Genomic DNA, 19,983 nt, shown 5'->3' on the forward strand with positions numbered 1-19,983 from the left:
TTCTTTCTTGTTATATTTCCATCTTTATTGGATTTATGAACAACTATTGAAGTACTGCATTTCACAAGTTTATCTTTTGGAGGTATTTAATTAAACATTTGTTCAGTTTGGTTTTCCAACTTCGTATTTTGAAACTAAGACGCTTCCCATGTTGCAAAGTTATTTTCAAAGTGCTCAGGGTTTGCGTTCCAGTTCAGCAGGGAGGGAGGGGAGGCTGGTGGTGGAGGTGTTCAGATGTTGGAGAGAAGCGATGTGAAACTGCATCCCAGCAGAGGTCCTTTCCTCTCTCTTCTCAGTATCTTCCATGCCCTCACTTGACAGGACTCAAGTGGAGGCCAGCTGACAGGGGAGTTTGCAACATGTGACATGCTGACCCTCAGCACTAGTGCCCTATGGGAAATGACCTACATATAGTGGCTACTTCCCTGATGGGAGGATATTCCACCAACCAGGAAGGCTTTCATCAAACAAGGATGATAAAATCAGGAGCGTTATTGAATCTATTTAAAAACAGAGAGCCAGAACAAAGGAGAAAAGAGTTGGCATACTTTAACACCTTTAGAATGGGGTGCAGGCGGGGTTAAAATACTGCAACTCCGAGTCTTGTGTTTTTCTGTGTTGTGGGGTGGTTATGAGAACTGGAAGTGAGATGGAGTAAGGAGATCAGCAGACCGAATATGCTTGGAACCTGCGTGTGCTTGCTGTGTTGGGAGGTGTGAGGATGCCTCGGCTTGGCCTCAGGTCCACTCTCCCAGCTGACCAGCCTTCTGGGCAGCCATCCCTTTTGTCAGCGTTTCTGGGGCAGGATCTATAGGGGCCAGAATGGTGTCACAAATAGGAAGACAGTTTAGGAATGGCACGGTTGCTGGACCCAAGGTGGTGTCATCTATGCCTTGTGACTCACGGCTTGTTGGAGAGAGGCAGAGTGAGACTGCATGCTAACAGGGGTCCTTTCTTATCCCCCTCCTTCCAGGGCCTGCCCTTTTCCATCTGTAAGCAGACACTCTTAATGCATCTCTTGTAACATTTCATTTATCCCATTTTTGCATTTCTTGCAGGTTACTATTTTTAGCACATCTTCTGAATTCTGCCTCTCATGAATTACTTGCTTCCTTATTATCTATAGCGAACACCTCTAATGAATTTCACCCATCAGGTTTGATTTTCATGTCCTCTGTAGATGAACTGGGTATTCTCACATAATGGAGCAAACACACGTTATTCCCAGCATTATAGAGAAGAGTATTGGAGGGTGAGGATGGGACTTAGGGATGCAAGATACGTAAATGGCATAAATCTAGTTCCACATATTTTATGCATGTAACAATATTCTTAGCCTCATTTCCTGATTAGTCTCCTCTCTCCCTGCTACTCTGCATGCTGTTTCTGTCATGGGCCCGCATTTCCTATCTATGTGGGTCTGGGTTCTGTCTCCATTGGGCAGCATGTACATCCCATGCCTTTGCCACTGCCCTGTCCACTCAGCTTTATATAGGCCCTGATACCTGTACAGCAAGTCTTCCCTTCCTTAATATTTCCAGAAGTGCCCTGGATAGTTTTGGCTCTTTATTCTTCCGAACATAATGCTTAGCAGGTTCCTTTCCCAGACAGCCTTTTGGATTTTGACCAAAACTATTCTATAGATTAATTTGGAGAGAACTGGATCTTTCATTCAGCAAATTTGGTAAATATCTCATTGTTTGAGTCTTCTTTAAAATTTACGATTTTCCCTGTAGTGGGCTTAATCCATCTTTTGTCACATTTATTCCTAGACAATTGATGTTCTCTAAGACTATTGTAAATCGTATTTCCATTTTAATTATTTTTATTGCTGGTATACAAAGATGCAATTCACGGTTTTGTATTTATCATTTTGGAGATACCTTGTTCAATTCTCCTATCATTTCTACATATTTGTAGAATCCTTTGAGCTGTCTATATAAATGATAAGATAAAGTGCAAATAGTGATGATTTTTGCCTCTGGTTTGTTTTCCCTGAGTTAAGGATGAAAACTGTGTGAGGACCCTGCACGATCCTGCCTCATTCCAGATCTTGAAGGTGCACTTGCAGTGATGTTTCCACATTTGCTGCAGTTTCCACCTGTGCTTTTTATCATACTGAGGGAAGTTTCTTTCATTCCTAATTTACGAATAGATTTTTCTTTGTAATGAACTTATAGTGATCTCTTCAACTGCGTTATCTGCATCTATGGAAATGATGTATGGTTGTTCCCTTTTAATATGGTAGTGTGGTGAATTACATTCATAGATTTCCTGACATGGGTCAAAGCCAACTCTGTCATGGTGTATTACATTTTTATACACTATAGAATTCAATTTGCTAATACAATCTCCTATTTATAATTTTTGCTTCTATATTCATAAAGGAAATGTGCCTGTAATTGTTCCTTAACTTGGTGTCATTGTCTGGTTTGGCATTGGGGTTACAAAAATCCATATAAAGTGAGTTGGAGAGTGCTTCTTTCTTTCTTTCTTTTTTTCTTTCTTTGCTCTTCTCAGGAAGAGTTTTTATGAGGTTGAGATGATTGCCTCTTTATACAAATTTGTTGGAACTTGCCTGTAAAATCATTTGGGCCTGGTATTCAGTGTGGGCTATTTTAAACTATTGCTTCCAATTCTGTAGTTGTTATGAGAGCTCTGTGATTAAAAAAAAAAAAACTTAGGTAAATTTTGTTATTTTCCTAGGAAATTGTATTCATCAAAGTCTTTAAACTGTCACTGATAAAATTCCCAATGTCTTGTTAATCTGCACTTATCTTGAATATTTTTATCTGCAGTTATTACTGCTTGTGAATCATTTATGTCTTCCTTTGTTATGAGTATTTAAGTTAGGAGGTTTTCAAAGTGCTTATCTATGTGTATGTGTACATACATAGATTAAAACACGCACAGCTGGGGGGGCTGGTGATTGTTCTTTCTGCAAATGCCTCTCTTCCCCTGGAGCTGGAGGGCTGCTCCTTAGAAAGGAGTCACCTCCTGATCGGCCAGCGCAGACCCCCAAGGTCACCAGACCTCTTGGGATAGCGTTAAAAGCAGAAATGTGGCGATGTTCAGGAAACAGGTGTAAAACACAATGCCTCGTGTCCCCTCCCCTCAAGCGTGGTCCCAGGTCTGCCACCCAGGTTTTGCACCCTGTGGGACCAGCTTATGAGAGAGGAAGATGTGTGACTTCAGCTAGATCGCACGTAATCCACAAGCTTTCTGTGATGGCTACAGCTGGGAAGAGCTGGTGACCTGACATGCAAGTGGCATGAGAGGCTGTGAGGCCGGGTGTGGGACAGGGGAAAAGCCAGCATGGCTGGTGCTATATGTCTCATATATATGCAACGATTGTTCTGGGCGGTGGAGTTATGGGTGAATTTCACTTTCTTCCTTATTCCTATAAGCACATAAGCTTGTGTTTTGCAATAAGTGCATGCTACTTGTATAAATGAATAGTTGGCCATTTTCACTCCGGAAAGGAAAACAGTGTAGTGATTATCAACAATCGTAGTTTTTTTCTTTGGATGGGTCAGGCCCTGGGTTGCCCATGGCTGGTGTGACAGTGGCAAATGGCTTGGCTAGAGGGTGACTGTGTCAGTGACAAGGGCCCCTGGGAAGCAGCTCCCTGAGAAAGGATCAGAGATCCATTGTTTGTGGATGTGAGCGAGTATGTATGGCGGCTATTGTCTCTGCTCGTTTCCCCGCGTCTTTTGTCTGTCGGCTTTCAAGAACTCTTCCTGTTGTTGCAGGCCTGCTTCAGCCTTGCTCATGAGGGCTACTGGGCAGTATTTATGTTTCCGGGAAAGCCAGGCTACTATCAAAGCAAGATCAGGCTACCCTGGGAGAGGGGCTGTAATTGACTCAAGAAAGCTCAGAGATGAAGGATTTACTCAGGAAAACAAAAACGGGGCCGCTTGGCAAACCATCCTTCCTTGTCTGCACACTCTCTTTCCAGCTCTGGAGTAGGCTGCATGAAGCAATGCCCCTTACTCTACAGGTGGCCTCAAGGGGCTGGATCTCCTTGCACCCAAGACTGGATCTAGCGTGTGGCCCCACAGACCATAAAGACCAACCGCCTAACGGCCCTCACCTCCGCAACCCAAAAGGAGAGCGTTCATGACATACATGTTATGGACGTCAAAGCAAAGAAGGTGCTATTTTTAACAGGGGGCAGGAAAATGTGGCTGAAAAGGAAACATCTGCACAAACTATCCCCTTGAGCTTTGTACAGGTCCCTCCCATCGTGAAACCCTCGAAAATAAAATCAGGTGGTTGGCCCAGGTCTGGTCCTGGAAGATAAAGGCCAAACAGTCTTCACTTCTCACTTCTCCGCGTCTCAGCTCTGAGTTGGTCCTAAGGACTGGAAGAGACCATTTCCTGGGTGGAGAAGGGGGCACAGCTCCAGGACAGCCCGATTCTTGGGAATCTCTTGGACCCCTCCTAGCTTAGGGTCTTCATCCAAAATGGCCCCACCCTTCAAGGTTCGCGTTTTGCAGCCCACACCGTCCCCAGAGGGATGGGGAGTGGTGGAGGTTCTGCCTGCTGGTCCCTGAGCGGGGAGATCGTTCCTCCTTCCAGGGCAGCAAGAGTGTCCTTTCCCCTAAGACATGCCAGCCTCCTGTGGGTCTTGCTGGACGGAACAGGGAGATCTTTTTCTCTCGGCAGAAGCGTTAGCTCTCCTCCCCAGACATGTTTTAGCCAAGGCTGGATTCACCCATCAGAGGCTCAGGCTGCATTAAGTGTTGGAGGAGGCAGAGTGGCAGCAGATAGCGCTCAGGTTGTGCACTGCACAAAGCCAGGGTGTGCACAGAGGCTGGCATCTCTGTTCACATTGCTAGGAGGAGGAGCAAGACAGAGCATGTTGTTGGCTGAAGGGTTTCCAGTCTTTGTCTTGGAAAACCAACGAGAACCAACACAGTGCAGCTCTGTGTTCCCGTTTTTTGAGTTTTTTTTTCTTCTCATTTTCTCTTCTTATTTGATTCTTTTTTATTTTCCACTCCTTCTTGTTTTCAGCCAAAGACTGAGCCAGGAGAGGAACACTTTTCCTCTTCCAGATTGAGTAGAGAGTTGCCAGGAGAAATGACAAGGAAAGAACAAGAACAAAAGGGCCCGTGTGGATGCGCTCATTCCCTCTCCGGGTGCACTCCCAGCCGAGCAGTGTCAGAGGAGCAGGGCTTGGAGGGTGTGAAACGGGGCTGCCAAGTTGCATAAGTCTCTAAAAAGATCCATATGTCTGGGCTGCACGGAGCCCCGGAGCGCAGGGAGGGGGCCGGTCACATCATGCGCAGGGTGGGAGTGCAGCTTTCTCCCTGTGGGGAGGATTAGATGTCAGCTGGACCTAGATGCTGTTCCGCTCGCGAGGACTCAGGCTGGGAACTTGGGGTGCGTGTGCTCAGGGTAGAGGGGAAGGAAAAGCAGAGAACAGACCCAGTAAGGAGGGCGCGGTTTGTAAGCCAGCATCCGCGGGACATCTAGGAGGGCAGGCGTTTGGAAAGCCCAGCACAGTGAGTTTTCTTTGAACATTTTTCCCACGCCAGCATGGATTTTGGGGGAGCCACTGTGCAGATGACTGCCAGGCTGTTTGCCCACGTCGTGGGAAGTCTAGGCTCTTCATTCTCACAATTAGCCCTCCAGAGCCACGGAAGAGCTCACCCTTCCCGCACGGTTGTGTCCCCCCCACCTCCCCGCCCCTCTCTCCCGCCGACTTCTTTAAGCTCCAAACTGTAGCTTCTTCCTCTGGGGTGGAGGGTAGCAGATGGTGCGCAGCTGTGGGACACATCTGGTCTCGCAGGGATCAGAGGAAGACACAGAGGCCAGTTGAGATCTTAATGGCTACCCTGGAGGCCCGTCTCCAAAAATTTGGGGTGGTGCCCCCTGACGCTCTACCCAGATCCCATCGTGGGCAGACTTCATGTTTTTCCTCGGTCCCCACGCCTCCTCTCCTTTCCAGCTTCAATTGGATTAGAAGGAGATGATTTTGTGAGCGTGGCCAGGCAGCTGCTTCCCAGATGTGTGCTTTCTCCAGAGATGGCCATCCCATACCTGGGGGGCTTTGGGAGGATTGGTCAGGGACACAATGGCAGGGCTTGGAGGGGTCCTCTGTAGCTGGATGGACCTAGGGGGCAAACAGAGTGACCATGTAAAGACCCCATGGAGATGCCAGAGGATTAGAACCGAAAAGCTGGGATGGTCCTGGAATGTTCTCAGCTCTCCTCTCCAAAATTCTGTCCAGACATATGCCTTCACTATATTTGCCAGATGCCCTGATTCGTGTGTGTGTGTGTGTGTGCACGCACACATGCGCACTCGTTTGCTTGACAAGTAGAACATGACCTTCTCTAGGGTGGTCTTGAGCCTACCACATCTTTATCACTTCATTGCGACCGTATTTCTCACCTGGAATGTCATTGGCCTCCAGTCTGGTCCCCCTAGGACCATTCTCATTCTCATCCATACACAGCAGGCAGAGAAATGTATTTAAAATTAAAGCCAGGCCATTTCATTTCCCTGCTGAAAGCTTTTCAGTGATTTCCTTTTCCCCTAAGATAAAATCCAAACTCTTTACCATGGTCAGTAAGACCTAAAGGGGCTGGACTCCAACCTGCCGCACCCCCAGCCTCATCCCTCAGCACCTCGCCTTGCTCGCCGATCTCTTCACCACACTCGCTCCTTCTGGTTTCTGAAACTTGTTAGGATTTTGTTCAAGCTGCCTCCGTGCCTAATTGCTCCTCTTCCCTGTTCATTTTCAGGTTCCTCCTCATCTTCTGGTCTTCCTGGGGCTCCTGATGGGAAGTAAGTCCCATTGCATCCCAGTCTCTCTCCCAGCAAGCTCTTTTATTTTTATATTTTAACTTATCTATGAGAAAGCAAGAGAGTGAGTGAGAGAGAGCACTCCCATTTTTTGGTTCACTCCCCAAGTGGCTGGGGTTGAAATCGGGGACTGGGAATGCACCCCGGGTCTCCTACATAGATGGCAGGGTCCCAACCACTTGAGCCATCACCACTGCTTCCCAGGGTCTGCATTGGCAGGAAGCTGGAGTTAGGAGCCAGAGTTGGGAATCAGACCCAGACATTCCAAAGTGGCACGTTCATGCACTAACCTCTGGGCTAAAGCCCACTCCAACATTCCCTTTTTTAAAACAGATTTATTTATTTGTTTGAAAGGCAGAGTTAAACATAGGGGGAGAGAGAGAAAGAGAGGGAGAGAGGGAGAAAAGGGAGAAAGGGAGAGAGGGAGAGAGGGAGAAAAGGGAGAGAGAGAGAGAGAGATCCTCCAACCACTGGCTCACTTCCCAAATGGCCACACCAGCAGGAGCTGGGCCTATCTGAAGCCAGGAGCTTCTTCTGGGTCTCCCACACAGAAGCAAGGGCCCAAGGACTTGGGCCATTTTCTGCTGCTCTCCCACGTGAGCAGGGAGCAGGATCAGAAGTGGAGCAGCCGGGACTTGAACTGGCGTCCATAGGCGAGGCCAGCAGCGCAGGCAGAAGCTTTACCCGCTACACCACAGGGCGGCCCCTCAACATTCCCTTTTAAACAACTCATCCATAGCTCTTACTAATCTACAGCCACACATCTACCAGCTGATTGCTGTCTTCCTCTTTTGATTGTAAGCAATAGAGCAGGGAACTAACTATATTGCATGCTCTGGTGCAGTGTACGCCAAAAAATATACCCGGAAGCCTTACTGAATGAATGAATGAATATGCCCGGTCTTCATTTTCCTTTGAGGATTCTTCACTCTGTTATATCCCATAGGTATATATTTTTAATGTCACGCATTAGCAATAAAATTGTTTTAAATATGAGGAACTGAAATAAGACTGTCATATCCTATTATATACATTTCATAAAAGCCAGGTCTTTTTTTCTACAGCCTCAAGAGAAGAACATAAATTCAGAAATCCCTTACCATGAGGTCCTAGCTAGAAATATGCTAATTTTCTCCATGTTACCGAGGCCCTGGACAGTCTGGTCGCACCCTTGTCCTCTGATTGGCATTTGGAAGCCTTAGCCTAACCTTGCGGCTTTTACAAACCATTGCCCCATCTGGGACCCATGGTGGCGAGAGAGCCCCTGAACATCCCTGGGACCCTGGCAAATCCTTCCCCTCTCTGGGCCTCAGTCCTGGCATCTGAGGATGATAATAGGGTCCTATGAAGAAACTGATGGCTGCTCTACCTGCACCCACAAACCCAAGTAAAAGCGTGCTCCCAAAGGCTCATGGGAGAATGGAGTTAAAAGATATGCTTAATTTGATGCAAAAAAAATATCGACATACTGCAGTTTTTTCCCCGTAATATGCATTCTCCATGCACTTTTGAAGGTCTCTTGTAGAAGCGGCAGGCAGAGCGGTGCTTCCTATTGAAGCGACAGAGGAGGGGTCCCCTGTCTGGGCCGTCGCTGCTGCTAGCAGGGGGCAGTAGGGGTGGTCATTTCCTTGTGTGAGGGGCAGCCAAGGGAGAGAGGGGAAGCAGCCGGAGTGGGTGGCCAGTTCCTGTCTCTGACCCTTGGGGCAGCGCCTGCCAGGCTCCTACACCTTGGCTAAGAATAGCTCAGCTCTTTCCTGCTAGCCTGCCACTGTCCGGAGCCCAGAGGAAAGCGGCTGGACCGGCTCACCTCGGCCTGGGCTGTCCCTTCCGGCCATTCTCTCCTCCTCCTCTGCTCAGGGATCAAAGGGCCGCCCAGGGTTTCGGATCAGTTTCTGATGCTACTCCCTATTAATAGTGACGTGGGTGGGGGAAGGGTGGTATGCAGGCCACCCTGAGAAGGCCTTCAAGCTGAACGCGAATGACTCTCCATGCCCAGGGCGGGGAGGCTGGGTGCTGGGGTGAGACCACGTCCAAGGCTTCTGGGTGAGTGAAGGGTCCAGGAGGTAGTCAGACTCGGGCCCCAGGGGAGAGGTGGGCTCTGCAGTGGGCTCCACGCTCTGGCTCCTTGGTTGACCCCAGGGCCATCCCTAGACCCCGGGCGGCCAGAAAACTCATCACCCAACAAGGGTTTGTTAGATGGGGAAGGGGCACTTGGCTGACCAGGATACTGGAGTAGCTGGCACGAATGGGGGCGGTCCTTATGATGGCTCTCACTGCCACCCCCGTCTGCCTCTCCTGAGAAGATGTGTGTGCCACAGATGCGCGAGAGGACAAAGCACCATGGACAAGCTTCCCGGCCTTTCCTGGGCTCGGCTCCTTCTGCCCGAATCAAGTGGAGGAAGTTCCTTGCAGCTGCAGAAGCTGTGGTCCCGGGCTGGGAAAGAAGGGAAACCCTTTCTCAGGAAGTCCCATTGCTTGGCTGGGGTGGGGCCTCCCGAACAGAGCCATAGCCAAGAGCTGTGGCCTCCCCGGTTTTCTGGAGCCGAAACCTCTGGGCCTGTACACAATCCACAGGACGCGCTGGGACAGACAGACCCGGTGTGGCTCCATCACGGAGCAGGGAAGGAGTGCACGCTTCCGGAGCTTCCAAGTTCTGCCAAGTTCTGGATCTGTGGAAGCGAGCAGGGGCCGCGTCCTGCCTGTCAAGCAAGGACGGCCCCGTCAAGCTGAGGAAGCCGGGGGCCGATTGTTCATGAAGTAGTGGGGCAACGCTGTTTGAGTGGAGAACCCGCTTCAGGCCTCTTTTTCAGAGTACTGGAGACCATTCGGACCCCCTTCTACTCATTTATTTAGAGAGTTACTTGAACCCCAACCCCAGACCTCCCTTTAAAGAGGTGACCACTCAGTTGGAGCTGAAAGTGAATTCTAGCTCCTCTAACTGGTGTTCTCTTCAGCCAATTTCTTAACCCCCAGGGCTTCCTAATCCCTAAGAGGCAGAGAGAAAGGCCACCTCCCTCCTGAAGCAGTGGCTTGCATTCGAATGGATGAGCCGGACCCCCGGGAATCTTGCTGGAATGCAGATTCTGATACTGCAGCCTGGCCCAGGGCTGCACGTTCCCTAAGCTCCCAGGTGCTGCTGCTACTGCTGGTGGTCTGAAGACTGCACACGCAGGAGCAAGGGCGCCTTGGAAGATCAGCTAAGTGCTGAGCAGAGCACTGATCAGAACGTTCTTGGAAAATGTACCCTATTACCATTCAAATGCACCCTGAGAACATCCATTTATCTTCATTGAGCCATCTCCCCACATCCTCCTTATTACCATAATTCAAAGGCCAGTGCCTGAACTCAGGAAAACTCCCCTCATCATACCAATCGGGTACTGCATGAGATTGGTCCTCTTCACGGCCATGACATTGAGAGATCCCAGAGTGTTATCAGAAACAGACTCCTTAGAAGTCCCCTCTGGGTCACCAAATATTATCGGAGTATGGGGTGCCATTTATGTCTCCGTGATGCTTATTAATAAATTCATATATTAATAAGCCTGTGGGTTCTAATATTAGTCAAGTGACAGGGATCCAGCCTCTTGACTAACATTCCGAGAAGAATTCTGAATACTGGCACAAATGAACGAGGGGGCAGCGTGATAAGTTTTTAAGCTTTATCTTCAGTTCAAATTCAAGTTTAGATCTTTCTGTATGCTTTGGAGGTTTTGAAATATTTCTCCAAATTTGTTAACACCTCTGCGTTGAGAGGGAGGCTCCAAGTCCCCGTCCTGAAGTCTGTGCCGGTTTGTGACCGTGTGTGGCAGTTGTGACTTCCCAGGTGACACTGGAAAGGCCCCCCACCCCCTCCAACATGAGCTCTGCTGACTCACTCCCCCGTCTTAGCGCCCAGCGGCCACATGGACAGACCCCAGCCAGGCACCCTGGTTGACAGCCTGGGTCCAGCCCAGCCTTCTCAGACCTCCGGGCTCAGCCTCCAGACACACAATGGAAGGCGCCTCCAGATGGTTCCACCCCCCAGTCACTGAAGTCTCCCCAGACCCTTCCGCCCAGGCGAGGTGGAGCAGAGATCAGCCCTTCCTGCTGTGCCCTACCCCGCAGGATGCATGAATAGAGTGAAATGCTTGCTTTCTGAGGTCAGTACACTCTGGAGTGATTTGTTACTCAGCAATAAATTATTCAAACATAAGCAGAATATTTTTAAAAAGATTAATTTATCTGAAGGGCAGAGTTATAGAGACAGAAGCAGCATTTTTTGATATGAGAAAATGTAGATATGGTATCAAAAATTATAATCTATCTTGAAACCTTATTCACATCAATTAAATATTATTTGTTATGGGTTAATAATCCATAAGGCTTTTGAAAGCAAATATCAAATCTCTAACCAACAGCATTTAAATTCTGTCAATTTAAAAGCAACTTTATTTTTGTTTATTTGAAAGGGAGAGAGAGAGAGAGGCACAGAGACAGAGATGGAGAGATCTTCCGGTTACTTCCCAAACGTGGGTAGCAGTCTGAGCTGGGCTAGGCCAAAGCCAGGAGCCCAGCACTCAGCCCAGGTTTCCTACGTGGGTGACAGGGATCCAGCCTCTTGACTCACCACCGCTGCCTCCTGGGCCTGCATTTATAGGGGAAGCTGGAGCCAGGACTTGAACCCAGCACTCCAACTCAGGAGGCTGGTGTCCTCCTCAGCTGTCACACAAACTCCCGCCCCCTGAATTCTGTAATTAGGGCTGACACAGGGAGGAGTAAAAGGCGAGAAAACAGTCAGTCACTGGACTCAGACAGACCTGGATTCGAATTCCAAAGCTGACCAGTTGTGTGCTCTCTGTAAGTTTCTCTTTCTGTTTTCTAATCTATGAAATGATACACTATGTGCTGCATATGGGGCTGTTGGAGTATCAAGTAATAATACTCATAGCACACACATAATAGTTAATATTGTTATTATTCTAGAAAAAGATCTCTTGAGAAAAACATGTACCAGGAATTACAGGAGAATGTAATAAGGGAATAAAAGCAGTCTGTGGTGTGGAAGACAGGCTACAGAAAGGACTGCCCCGTAAGTCAGATCTTTCAATAGGTAAGAATTGTTAGATATTCCCAGACTTTAGAATCTTAAAAATCTTCAAAACTTTTGGATGGGGCCGGTACTATGGCGCAGTGGGTTAACGCACTAACCTGAAGTGCCGGCATCCCATATGGGCGCCAGTTTGAGACCCGGCTGCTCCGCTTCCAATCCAGCTCTCTGCTATGGCCTGGGAAAACAGTAGAAGATGGCCCAAGTCCTTGGGCCCCTGTACCCACATGGGAGACCCAAAAGAGGTTCCTGGCTCCTGGCCCCTGGCTTCAGATCCACGCAGCTCCAGCCGTTGCGGCCAACTGGGGAGTGAACCTTTGGATGGAAGACTTCTCTCTCTGCCTCTCCTCTCTCTGTGTAACTCTGACTCCCAAATAAATAAAAAAAATCTTAAAAAAAAAACTTTTGGATGGCAAATCCATGGGGAAAGAGCACTTTTCCACAATGTGTATTTAAATTCCGAGGCCCGGTAGCAGTGAAGACAATTGTAAAGAGAAACCTGCGGGGTGGCATTTGGTGCAGTGGCTAAGCCGCCACTGGGGATGCCCACGTCCCAGCTCACAACCCCTGGGCTCTAGTTCCAGCTCTGCTTCTGACTCCAGCTTCCTGCCAGCTCAAGCCCTGGGAGGCATCCGAGTGGGAATCTGCATGGGGCTCCCAGCTTCCAGCTGCGTCTGCCTCAGTCCGGAGGTTGCAGGCATTTGAGGAGTGACGCAGTGGCTGGAAGGTCTAGCTCACCTCCCATTTCTACCTCTCAAATAAGGAAATATCTTTTTGAAAGCAGCAAAATGGAAGCTCTCACACATGAGTACTTCAGAAATTTTGTGGAAAATGGACTTAAAAGATAAGTTTATTTTGGTGCACAAATTTTTTAAATCAGTGCATGGTTTTTTCATATTGCACATTTTCATGAACTTTTTAAAGACCCCTCATCTGCATCCATTTCAATTTTTTGCATCAAATTAAGCTTATCTTTTAGTTCCATTATCCATGAGTCTTTGAAGTATCCCCATGATGTTAAACATCAAGATCTATTGTAGAGGCAAAGGAATTAAGATAGTGTGGTTTTGGAAAAAGAATAGACAAGCTGACCAACAGAACAGAGTTCAGAAACATACCCACACATATTTGATCATGTGATTTTTAAAAAAATATTTTATTTATTTATTTGAGAGATAGATTTACAGTGAGAGGGAGAGACAGAGAGAAAGGTCTTCCATCCACTGGTTCATTCCCCAAACGGCTGCAACAGCCGGAGCTGGGCCGATCCAAAGCCAGGCGCCAGGAGCTTCTTCCAGGTCTCTCATGTGGGTGCAGGGGCCATGACTTGGGCCATCCTCCACTGCTTTCCCAGGCCACAGCAGAGAGCTGGAGTGGAAGAGGAGCAATCCGGCGCCCATATGAGATGCCGGCGCCGCAGGTGAAGAAGGTTTAACCTATTGAGCCACAGTGCTGGCCCCTGGTCATGTGATTTATAACAAAAGTGACAACTTGATGACTATGACTAATACAGAAGAGGAAGAGGGGTGTGAGGAGAGCAAGAGAAGAGTGTCATACAAACCAAGGGGAAAAGAGCTTGTGTCAAGTACAGCAGGTGTCTGTGGAGCTGCAAGGCTATTTTAAAGTCAACTTTGAATGGATTGTTTACACCTTAGGTTGAGCTCCGCTGAGATATTGGATAGGAGCGCAAGAGATGGGTTAGAGATAGGAGGTTCAGGTTGGCTGAGAGAGAGGCAAGGAATTTACAATAGGTATTTAAGCGACAGGGCTTCTTTCTTTATTTATGAAGGATGGCCAAGGAGACGGTAAACATTGAGGAAAAAAGAAAATATATATACTACTGAAGATATTTTACATTGGTTGTCCAAAGATATTCAGTGTATGCCAGGGGAGAAAGGAAGATTAAAAGTCAAGAATAACAGGTGGATAAGCTGTATTTTATGAATCTTTAAATATTCCCAGAAATGATTATACTGCAATAATATTTCAGTTAAAATAACTTCAATTCTTGGACATTCTCAGTCATATCTCAAAGGTCTTTTAGCTGCTTAAAAATGTATTTTGAAATATTTCAGGCATAAAAAGGCTATAAAGAGTAATGTAAGAAACTTGTGACCCCTCCTCTCACCTTAAGAAATAGATTACCATGCGGTGGAAGACTTCTCTGTCTCTCGTGATTCCCCAATCCCCACTGCCTCCAAAGGTAGCTGCCATCCTGACTTAAGTGTTTATTATTCCTGAGAATTCCTTTCTACTTACCATTCGTTTGTACTATCACTGGATGATATATGCTGAGTTACATGCTTGTATGTTTTTTACATTTATTTTTATCTGAAAGGCAGAGAGAGAGAGGTAGAGTGAGAGAGAGAGAGAAAGAGAGAGAGAGAGAGAGAGAGAGAGAGAGAGAGAGATCTCATCTACCAGTTCATTCCCCAAATATTTGCAATAGCCAGAACTGGGCCAGGCTGAAGTCAGGAGCCTGGAAATCCACCCACGTCTCCCATACGAGTGGTGGGGACCCACAGCTCGAGCCCTGATCCGCTGCCTCTCAGGGTCTACGTTAGTAGGAAGCTGGAGTGGGAGCAGAGGAGCTGGCTCTCAGACACGGGATGCAGGCACCCAAGCAGCAATTTAATCTTTGCACCAAACACCTGCCCCACTTTTGTATATTTTACATAAATGGTGTCTTACTGCATGTATTCTGCATCTTGGCTGATTTATTCCTTTATGTTTATATATTTAACTCCCATTTGTTCATTTTTAGTGATATATGATATTCTATTGTATGAATAAACTGCAGTTTATCTTCTCTCCTAGTTATATTCCCAGTACTTTCCAATTCCAACCACTAACACAATGAACATTCTTGTACATATTACCTTGTATATATGAGCAAGAAATTATTCATGGTCCATACCTATCGGGGGTGATGTTGCTGAGTGGTTGACAAATGGACATCCTCAGTGTTAGTAGGGCCAAGACGACAAGTTGTTCTCCCGTGTGGCTGTTCCTGTTTATCAGATCTGGAAAAATTTCAGCTATTATCTCTTAAAATAGTTCCTCTGCCCCGTGTGTTGTCTTTGCTTATTGAAGCTCAGAAAAATTACTCACCAGAACTGCTCAGTATATCCTCTGTGTCTATATCTCTTAACTTCTCGTTCATATCTTCTACTTCTTTGAATACCTGAGCTGCATTCCAGAAATTTCCTCATTTATATTTTATCATTTATTAATTTAACCAATCTTCTGCAAGGCTGCATAACTAAAGATTGCCTCTCATTGTTAAAACTATGTATTTTCAGTTGTTTATTTAAAATACTTTAATATTAATCTTTTATTTTTAGGTTACAAATGTCTCATACATGTAGGACAATTGGGTTATTTTGAGATCTTTATATTTTCAGGGTATTAATTGTTTATCAGTTACATATTGTAATATTTTCTCCCAGTTTGTCACTTGTGCTTTTTTAAGAATTTCTTTTGTCCTATACAAGGTTCAAATTGTAATGTAGTTGAATTCATCAACCTTTTCATTTATTATTTGCACCTTTTATGTTCCCTGTGTTATACACTTAAGTTTTGCTTTCTAGCATTTAGCCTTATAATCCAACTGCAGTTCCTGTTGCTGTTGTGGTGATGTTGGGAGACAGTATTGTTTTGCATGAGGCAAATGATCCTGCACTAGTTAATTAATAATCTATCTTTCCCTTATCAATCTTAAATATCATTTTAACCTCACTTAGATTTTCCATGTACATATGAATTTATTTCTGGGAGTTCTAATCTATTCTGCTTACATATCTACCTTAATAACTTCAGAATAAATATTTTCTAAAGTTTATTTATTTGAAAGGCAGAGTGACGGCAGGGGGGGACAGAGAGAAATAGAGAGATGAGGAGAAAGGTATAGAGAGATATCAACCTTACATTTGTTGGTTCACTCCTCAAATGCCCCCAACAGCTGGGCATGGGCCAGGCTGAAGCCGGAGCCAGGAACTACGTCATGGAGTGTCCCACACGGGTGGCAGGGGCCCCAGTGCTTGGGCCACCACCTGCTGCCTCCCAGGCACATTAGCCGGAAGCTGGGTTGGGAGTGGAGGCGGGACTTGATCCCAGGCGCTCCAACAGAGGATGCGGGCGGCCAAAGTGGTGGTGTAATCTGCTGCACCACAACACCCACCTCCAAAATAAGTCTTGACACACGGATGGTAAACGCAATCCCTCCCACCTCCTCCTTTTTCTTCAAAAATATCTTTGCTATTGTGGAGCTTCCACTTTTCCATATAAACTTCAGAATCAGCTCACCCAGAAGAACCATTCTGGGTTTATTTGCATTATAATTATGGTAACCATAAAGATTAAATTGGGGAGACAAGAATTTTCTAATATTAAGCCTATCAATCAATCTAACATTTATTTATTTATCTATGTATCCACGAACATAAAAAAATTCATTGTGTAGGTCTTTTAGTGCTTCAATATATTTTCTTAAACAAAATCCATGCCCTTTCTCTGTTAGATTCATTCCTACATAACTAATCTTTGCCATTACCAATGTTATCCAAATAATGAGTTGTAGTATATGGAAAAAAGTCAATTTTTATTCATGTTCTTATATTCAACAACTTTGAGCCTATACTCTTATTTCGGATACTCAATTTTTGATATTCAATCACCTGTGAATAGGATGGTTTTATGTCTCCTTTTAGATTTCTTATTTAGCTTTGCTTCCTCGCTGCACTGACCAGAACGGGCAGTATGATGTTTGATAGAAGCCACAGAGCTGGACATCTTCCTTCTGTTCCTAATTTTAAAAGCAATTCTCCTGACATTTTACCCGGAAGGATTGTTTTCTCTAAGTATAGACCCAGTGTGCACCAGAATTACCCGGAAAATCACACAGGGCAATCAGACGACGGGGCCTCGCGGGCTCTCTAGGTCAGGGGAGATCAGGAAGCCTGCATTTTTAACAAGCTCCTGCGTGACACGGTTGCTGCTGATCCAGGGAGCACATTTTGAGATTCACTATTTCAGGCTAATTTTGTCAGTGATTGCCATGTCAATCCGCTCATGTACCCCCTACTTCCTCCCTAGAAATAGAATCCCAGTTCATAGTTGAGGGCATTGCAGCCCAGGGAAAAGACGGCAATCTCGAACTTCCTTAGAGCTGGCTGTGGCCACGTGACTATGTGTGAGCCAGCAAAATCAAAGGCAAGCACTGTGTGAGATAGCCGGGAAGACTCCTTCAACCAGCAGTGTTCAGGCTGTGGGTTGCTGTGAAAGGAACCACACAGAGTGGCTCAAAACCAGCATTTCAGTTGGTTCACAGCTTCCTGGGTCTGGAATTCAGGCAGGTTTTGCCTGGGTGTTTCCTCTTGGGTCTGCGTAGTACTGCTGGAGTAGCTACGGCCCCAGTGGGGGCCTCTGCACTTACGTCTGGTGCCTCTGTGCCTTCCCACATGATTGGGCCTCTCATAGTATGATGGTCTCAAGATAGTCACCCTGAGGGGGCCAGTGCTGTGGCGTAGAAGGTTAAGCCTCCACCTGCAGGGCTGGCATCCCCTGTGGGCACCGGTTCTAGTCCCAGCTGCTCCACTTCAGATCCAGCTCCCTGCTAATGCGCCTGAAAGGCAGCAGAGGATGGCCTAAGTGCTTGGGCCCCTGCACCCACACCGGAAGAAGCTCCTGGCTCCTGGCTTTGGCTCAGCCCCGCCCACTGCGGCCATTTGGGGAGTGAATCAGCAGATGAAGGATTTTTTTGTCTTGCTCGCTCTCTCCTCTCTCTGTATTTCTGCCTTTCAAATACATGACTAAATCTTAAAAAAAAAAAAAAAAAGTAACAGCCTGAGACTGGCTGCAAGGGGGTAGAAGCACTCAGTGCCAGTCCAGTTGAGGGCTATGCCTGACCGTGGCCAATGCTGACACATTCACAGGATCCTTCCATACACAAGGGGGTGGAGAAAGAACTCCACACTTTGCTGGGAGAAAGGAAAGATCATATTGTAAAAGAGCATCCAGGATGGGAGAGATTGCTGTGGCCGCCTTTGGAGAATACAGGAGGGCTGGGAAGCAGAACCAGGCTGGTTGTGTGGGGCCGTGCAGTTGAAGCTGAGCCCCACGGTGGCAAAGCGGAGAGAAGCCAGGCTTCCTAGGGTCTTCCAGAGACACTCTCCGCACCATCACTGCGTGTGCCTCTGGATATCATCTGTGTGAGAGGGAAATGCTCTTCTCTCTTGATATTCTAGGCGATTTCTATTATGTGCAGATGGCTGTGATCTTAATTAATATACATTACTTTTAACACAAACCTGTGTTATCCTTTATTAAATTCTTTCCAGAAACTTCTGAGGTGACCGTTGTTTGTTCTGTGGGTAATATAGAAGATGGTGTTTGCAGATTTTTTTCAGCCTGTGTCTGTGTAGGGGTGGGTTGGTTACTATGTTGCTGGCTTTGATTTTCTAGTATTTGGCCTTGAACTTTGCATCTCTATTAATGAATGGATATGTGATTTTCTCGCTCTGACTATGCTAGTGCAAAGATATTTTTGCTTTACAGTTATAACAGTATTAGCCTGGTAAAATAAATATGTTAGTACTGACTTTGTGTCTATTATCTGGACATGTTTACATAAATTGGAATTATTTGTTCCTTGACTGTTGATGGAACTCACCACCAAAGATCTGAGTCTTAGGTGAGAGTACAAATATAAGCAGATGAACTTTTAAGTACTTGTTCAACTTATAATAGTTACTGGGGGGCAAGATGCAGTCCAGGTCTCTCGTGTGAATGGCAGGAACCCAGCTGCTTGAGTCCTCACTGCTGTCTACCGAGTTCACAGTCGCAGGAAGCGGGAGCCAGGAGCTGGGGCTAGGAGTGGAACCCAGGTACCTGATGTGGGACGTGGGCATCCAGACTGATGTCCCAGGCACCAGGCCAGATGCCTGACCCCTTAGTTCTTCTTGAGTCAGTTTTGGTACATAATGTTTTCCCTTTCATCTCTGTTTTCAAGCTTAAATGTATACAGTTGTTCACACTAGTCTCAATATGCTGAAACGTTTCTGTATCTACAGTTATGAATGATTTATAAACCCTGATATTCATTAGCTCCTATCTTTGCTTTTTAAGATTCAATTTAGTCAAAATCTTCAAAATTTAAGCTTTGGCTTTATAGTGTGCATTCTTTTTTAAAAAAATCTTTAAGGTGCTTAACTCGTTAACTTTCATTCTTTCTTATTTTCCAATATAAGTATTTAAGTCTATGAAATCCCCCCTCGTATCCCCTTTGCTGCGTTACACATTTCTGATATGTATTATTTTATTATCATACAAGCTTGTGTATTTTCAAATTTCCACCAGACTTATTATTTGATCCAGGGGCTTTTTAGAACTTTTTAGACTTCTTGTGTTTGTTATGTTATTCTAAAAAACCACTTAATTCTATTTTGGTCAGAAAGATGCTTATGCTATGATGACTTGCCTACTTACACAGACTTGCTTAAGGATCTCATAATATGTGTTTAATCCTCGTGAGTTTTCCATATATTTGAGCAAATGCATATTTGTCAGTTAATTGAAACAGAGTTCTGCATACAGCTTCCGAATAAACACATTAAATATGTCAAATTTCCTATTTCTACCTAGTTTTGTGACTGATCTATCATTTTTGGAGAGATTGTATTAAAATCTCTCACTAAGCAGATAGATTTTTGCTATTTTTGTAGTTCTATCATTTTTAAAAAATATTTGAGACTTTATTATTAGTATGGCAAAGGAAATAGCTGTTACATTTTCAGGGTGAATTATAGCTTATCACTATTTACGATTTTCTTAATGTTTAGAAATGCTTTTTGCACTAATGTCTGTTTTGGTTGATTTTTTTTTTTTTAAAGGGAAAGGGTTTATTATTGGAGAAAACCCATCAGACCGGAGGGAAGGGGCGAAGAAGGAGAAAGAGGGAGAAAGAGAGCGTAAGAGGGATGGAGACAGAGGTCAGGAGACGGAGAGAAGAGAGAAGGGAGCCACGTGTTCAGGAACAGGCCCTTTTAAAACTTTGTTGGGGGCAGGCAGGGAAGCAGGGGCAG

Source organism: Oryctolagus cuniculus, chromosome 13 (genome assembly GCF_051225735.1).
Source record: "Oryctolagus cuniculus isolate XC-2025 breed Fujian yellow rabbit chromosome 13, ASM5122573v1, whole genome shotgun sequence".
NCBI classification, from domain to species: Eukaryota; Metazoa; Chordata; class Mammalia; order Lagomorpha; family Leporidae; genus Oryctolagus; species Oryctolagus cuniculus.